The sequence below is a fragment of the Martes martes genome (assembly GCF_963455335.1).
Source record: "Martes martes genome assembly, chromosome: 2".
Classification (NCBI taxonomy): Eukaryota; Metazoa; Chordata; class Mammalia; order Carnivora; family Mustelidae; genus Martes; species Martes martes.
In genome coordinates, this window is record NC_137889.1 from 148664905 (window position 1) to 148671517 (window position 6613).

Sequence of the window (6613 nt, forward strand, 5' to 3'; positions counted from 1 at the left end):
CCCTAGATAACGAGAGGGAAAATATCCTGAGAATCCAAGTTTCTTTTGCTTGCTGCAGCAGCAAGGCCAAGAGCTGGCGGGTTTCCCTCAGTAATCTCAGTGGTAGCTTTTTGCTGTGGAATGTGGCGTTAAATACGATAGGTCAGCATTAAGCTTGAACAAAATGTGATGACTGATTAGGAAATGAACGGTAAGTCATGGATTGTGGTGATGCTTATCAACATCCTCCCCCCGCCCCCACCGGAACAAACAAAGCTGCACTTGCAGGCTCACGAAACTGGACCCAGATGGCCTTGTCCTTGGGACAGTGTAGCTCTGGCTGTGACAGTCATCTATGAGGAAATCAGGTGTCACAGGAAGAAGAGACTCGACTGTGCTTCAGATGTTTCAGGAGGAGTGCTGTGGGGTCTGTGGCCCCCAGCCTCCTCACTTCACTGTGAGGTCTGCCCCCGGTATTGCTTTCCTGTGTGTATAACTGTGAGTCCAGCAGTATGGTGCAGCCCAGGATTAAAGACAGCCTCCCTTGTGGATGGGGCTGGGGAGCCCAGTGCATGGTCCAGGACAGGAACTTAACATATATTTGTGGAACAGACAACCACGAGGATGGTTAAATCAATCCATAATCAATCAGTAGGGCTTTGCATGGTGCCTGGCATAGAGCCAGCCTACTGCTCATCCACATTCCTATGTGGATAGTCCATCTTTCAGTGTCCCTATTTCTTCATGTCTAAACTTTATATAAGAAACTATGTTCTAGGGGCACCTGGGTGGCTCAATCAGTTGGGCATCTGCCTTCCACTAAGATGGGTTGGGCCCTGCTGGGGCTCCTTGACCAGTGGGAAGCCTGCTTCTCCCTCTGCCCCGCCCCCTACTGTGCTCTCTCTCCCTCTCTCTCAAGCCCTCTCTCTGTGTCAAATAAATAAATAAAATCTTAAAAAAAAAAAAAAGAAAGAAACTGTGTTCTACAAATATGTTGTTGGGATTTGAGAGATGAGTCCTGTGAGTGTGGGGGTTGCCTATTCATTCATTGACTCATTAAATCATTCATTTATCCAACCTACTGATACTTATTGAGCATTTAGTGCAGAGAGAGTCTAGGCTCCTTCTTATAAAGGATGAGATCTAGTGGGGAAGTCAGGTAACCCAAGTAAAAGAAGTCAGAAGCCAAGATAATGCTTTCAGAATATCATACCTGCTAGAGTAAAATAGTGATTAGATGGAAATAGTAGTACTAAGACTATTGATGAAAGCTAACATTTGTGAAACCTCACGCACCATACCTGTTGTAAACATTTACCTGTATAATGTGTTTAATCCATATCATCATCCTAAAAGAGGTATAATTGTTATCTTCATTTTATAAAGGGAAACTGAGGCACAGAGTTAGAAAGTCATGAGGAAAGGTGGGATATTTCAGACAGCGTGGTCAGGATACATGTCAGGGGAAGCACACTTAAGCAGGGGCTAGAAGTAAACATTTCTTGTGTCTCTCCAAAATCCATGATTTCCTTTTTAATCACCCGTCTTCTACCCTACCAATGCCATTCACTGTCATCGCAACTACCTTCTAAGTAGACCAGCTCTCCTTGCAGCCAGAGTGCTGCGACAGGTGTGGGGAGGACAGAGAGATTGGTCAAATGCATTGGCCCATTTATTGCTCTGTTGACCTTACCAGGGTGTGGCTTATTAGTGGCCTCTAAATTTGAAGGGTACAAGGCTTAGACCTCTGGGATGGCATAGCATGGAGTTACAGCTTGTCCTCTGTACTTGCCCATGGGGAGGCTTGATATACATCTTCTCTTCCCTTAAGCATTCAGTCATGGTCATTTACTGTGGGAATGGGAGCAGAAGATAACACAGTGGTGGGGGCAATAATCAGAATACTCTTATTCACTCACACAATACATTACGTTTCAAGGCCTTTCAGCTCCACATCCCACCTGGGTGTCTGGTCCCAACGACCTTGTGAAGCAGGGACTGTTACGCACATTTGGAAGATCAGAGACAGGCTGAGAATCTTTAGAAGTGCAGCCAAGCCCCCATCCAGCAGGGGGTGGGTGTGAGGGGTTAAGGGGTGGGGTGGGGGTGGGGGGCAAAGCCAGTGCTTGAGCTGTGAGAAACGAAAAATCTGTCAGTCCATCTGACTGGGCTGTAGGGATAACATCTTTCTTCACAGTAATAAGAACCATCATTTATTGTTTTCAATGTTTATCCTGTGTTGCATTCTGAACCGGGAGCTCTAAACACGTGAACTCATTCAATCTGGTTGCACACGGCATGGACAGCAATTGGCAGAGTGTCTAGGGTGTAGTAAGAACTTAACATTAACTTCTATGGCTCTCTTTTTGGATAGGTGAAACCTGAGGCCCAGAAAGGTTAAGTGGTTCGTCCAAAGTTACCCTATCATTAAACAGCCATGTGGCTATGAGGTCCAGTTCTTGTCTCTGATGCCCATTGCCTGCCAGCCTGCCTTGGTGTGTATTGTGGGTAGTGCACAATGAGGTTTTACCTTTTGCAACTTGTCACTGGCAACACTTAGACTTTCTTCGGGTTCATTTAAATTATGCTTGAAGGCCACGTACGCCTTCAGCCTTGCAGACACCATTGGGACAGTAGCCACCTCTGTAGTTCCCTGGAGAACTCATTTTCTCTTTACTCAGGAGACGCTGAGAATCTGGGGTGTTAGACAAGACAGCTAGCCCCTCATTGTGTCTGGCAGATTCATGTTTCTTGGAGGGGCTGGTAGAATTCCTTCCCTATGAATGCCATTGGATTTGGAATTCAAGTTGGGAGGATTTCCCGTTTTGAATTTTACCAAAGTTGCAAACATAAAGCTGTTTCCTAAGTAGACAATGTCCTGGCACTCCTCATCTCTACTCCAGGCTGCAGCTTTATGTTTACTTTCCCTCATTTCAAACAGAATTTATCTGTGGGGACTCGTGCTCAGCAACACAGAGAAAGCAAGTGGAGGTGGATCCGGACTCTGTTTCCCGGCCTCTGGGATGTGGCAGAGAAAGGGCAGATGATTCCCAGTGGAAGTTTTATCAAGGAGCCAGCATTTTAGCCAAAGTTTGAAAGACATTTGGATTTGGATCAAAGGAGGAGGAAGGCAAGCCCAGGAAGCCATGCATCCTACATGAGGTTAATATCGAAAATGTATAAGAAACTCAAACAACCTAGCAGCTTAAGAAAAGCAATACACTTGGTTTACAAAATGGACAAGGGATCCGATAGACATTTTCCCAGACAAGACTTACAAATGGCCAGCATGTATATAAAAATGTGTGCAACATCACTAGTCATTACGGAAGGGCAATTTAAAACTACAGTGACATAGCGCCTTACCTGTTACAATGGCCATTATCAAAAAGACAGAAGATAATAGATGCTGGCGAGCATATGGAGAACTTGTGTACACTGTTGCTGAAGTGTAAATTAGTAGAGCACCATGGAAAACAGTAGGGAGGTTTGTCAAAAATTTTTTTTTTTTTTTTTTTTTTTTAAAGATTTTATTTATTTATTTGACAGACAGAGATCACAAGTAGGCAGAGAGGCAGGCAGAGAGAGAGGAGAAAGCAGGCTCTCCACAGAGCGGAGAGCCCGATGTGGGGCTCGATCCCAGGACCCTGGGATCATGACCTGAGCCGAAAGCAGAGGCTTTAACCCACTGAGCCACCCAGGTGCCCCAGGTTTGTCAAAAATTAAGAAGTGGGTCTCACTTCTAGGCGTATATATAAAAGAAACGAAATCAGCATCTCAATGTCTGCATCCCCATTTTCATTGCAGTATTGTTTGCAATAGCCAAGATACTGAACAACTTAAGTGTTTGTTGATGGATGAATGGGTAAGGAAAATGCAGTGTATAGCTACAATGGAATATTATTCACTGAAAAACAGAAGGAAATCTTGTCATTTGTGTCAGTGTAGATGAACCTGGAGGACGTTATGCTAAATGAAATAAGCCAGACACAGAGATACAAATAGTCCATAACCTCACTGATATGTGGAATTAAAAAATGCTGGACTCATAACAGCAGAGAGTAGAATGGTGGTTCCCAGGTTTTGGGAGGAAAGGGAAATAGGAGATGTTGATCAAAGGGTATAAGGTTTCAGTTATGCAAGATGCATAAGTTCTGGAGATCTACGATGCAGTATCGTGACTGTAGTTAACAATACTGTCTTGAACACATGAAATTTGCTGAGAGTATATCTTAAGTGTTCCCACAACACAAGAAAGATGGTAACTATGTGAGGTGATGGCTATGCTAATTAGCTCGATTGTGGTAATTGTTTCTCAATGCCTACTTACATCAAAACACCACAGTGTACACTTGAAATACATTCAGTTTTATTTGTCAAGTTTACCTCAAGAAAGCTGGAAGGAAAAAAAAAAAAGGATACCACAGACTGGGTGGCTTAAACAACAGAAATATATTATCTCACAGGTCTGGGGGCTGGAGGTCCAAGACCAAGTTGTGGGCATGCTTGGTTCTGGTTTATAGAGGCACATCTTGTGCTGTGGCTTCACAGGGCTTTTCTCTGAGTTCAGGCATCTTTGGTGTCTCTCTGTGCCTCTGAATTCCTTTTTATAACACCAGTCTGATTGGATCAGAGTCCACCCTAACAGCCTCATTTTTACTTAGTCATTCCTTTAAAGGCCCTGTCTCCAGATACACTCACATTCTGGGGTACTGGGGCTTAAGGCTTCAATATACGAATTTTGGAGGGATGCAATTCAACCCATCACAGACATGAAGCCAAACACTTTATATACTCATTTGTAATGTTTATAATAATTCCATGACTAGTACTATTAATAACTTCATTTTCAGATATAAAATCTGAGGCAAAATAGGTGAGGTATCTTGTTTCTGGTCATGTAGGTGGTAAAGGGCAAAGCCAGGATTTATCTACATCCAGGTCTGTTTGAAAAGAGACTTCATTCTTTACCACCCAATCTGACCAAAATGGAACCCGGTTGTTTTCATGATGGGTATGTTCTGATAGTGGCCAAGGGCCTGCTGTGCCTTATTATCAGCTCCCCCTAAGTAGGTGTGGAAGAACAGCACCAGTAGGGAGTGTTTTCAGGATGGTGGAAACACAGGCAGGGTTTCATTATTTTTTTCTGATAGATATTTCTATCTTGGAAGGGAGTAGCAGTTTTGTGAGGAGCATGGCTGGCTGTGTCCATGGGCTTGCATCATGGAATTGGCATTCTGAGCTTGGGAGGAGATGGAGATGGCCCCTTGAGCTGGTTCCATCCCTGGGGATAAAGAACAGGTTATCTGTCCTAAAGCCCAGTTGACCGAAGCACAAGGATCTAAAGTGAACAGGAATGGTGTTCTCAGTCGAATCATGTCTCCTCAAAAAGGTACGTTGAAGGGGCACCTGGGTGGCTCAGTGGGTTAAAGGCTCTGCCTTCAGCTCAGGTCATGATCCCAGGGTCCTGGGATCGAGCCCCGCATCTGGCTCTCTGCTCAGCGGGGGGCCTGCTTCCTCCTCTCTCTGTCTGCCTCTCTGCCTACTTGTGATCTCTGTCTGTCAAATAAATAAATAAAATCTTAAAAAAAAAAAAAAAGTATGTTGAAGTCTTAACCCTGGTCCCTGTGAATGGCTTTATTTGGCAATAGGATCTTTGGAGATGTAATTAATCAGACTGAGTTAGGGTTTCCCTAATTCCAATGATTGGTGTCTTTAGAAGAAGGCTATGTGAAGACAGAGGTTGGAGTGATGCTTCTACATGTCAAGGAACACCAGGGTTTGCTGGCAACTACCAGAAGCCAGGAGAGGGCACAGGGAGGATTGTCCCTCAGAGGCTGTGGAAAGAACCAACACGGTAGACTTCTACCCTCTAGAACTATAAGACAATGCATTTCTGTCATTTTAAGCTGCCAGGCTTGTGGGACTTTGATAAGGCAGCTCTAGGAAACTCATACAGATAGGAAGGCAGAAATAGTCATGGAAATAATTGCTCTGGATGATAATAAGTATGACTTCAAGAGAAGAATGGAGATGCAGACTGTGTCTGGGGACTTAGAAGAAAGAACAGTTTTAAAGGAGGTGAATTATGTCTCCAAACCTCTATACAAATGGGCAGATTATGAGAAAAAAAGAAACTAATGTCAAAAGGCAGTAGATGTGATATTTAGACTTGGGCTGGAATTCAGTACTGGTGCATGGTAAAATGAAGCTATATACCTATTATGTGAGGAGGGGAATTTGAATTAATAAAACCCACAGAGATATTCAGGGAAATCAGGGCACGAGAGGGGAAACAAACCAGCAGAGAAGAGGATGCAGGTACAGATATAGATGCACAGAAGTGCCATCCTTAAAGGTGTAATAAAAGCCCTGTGGGTCTCTGAAGGAAGTGGCCAGATGTCTCTCTTGCCCAGGTCACAAAGTGCTCAGAGTTAGGGTACTGTAGTCATGGGGGCTCACATCACCTCCCCAGCTAACTGCAATGAAATTTATCTGTCTGCAAGTGGAAAAGTGTGGCATATTTTTGTTTTGTTTTACTGACAACTTCCCCTCATAGAGGGCAGTGACTAAGGAATTTCAACTCTGGACCTAATTATGAATTGTTAATTGGTTGGTGAAGTGGAAGTGACAG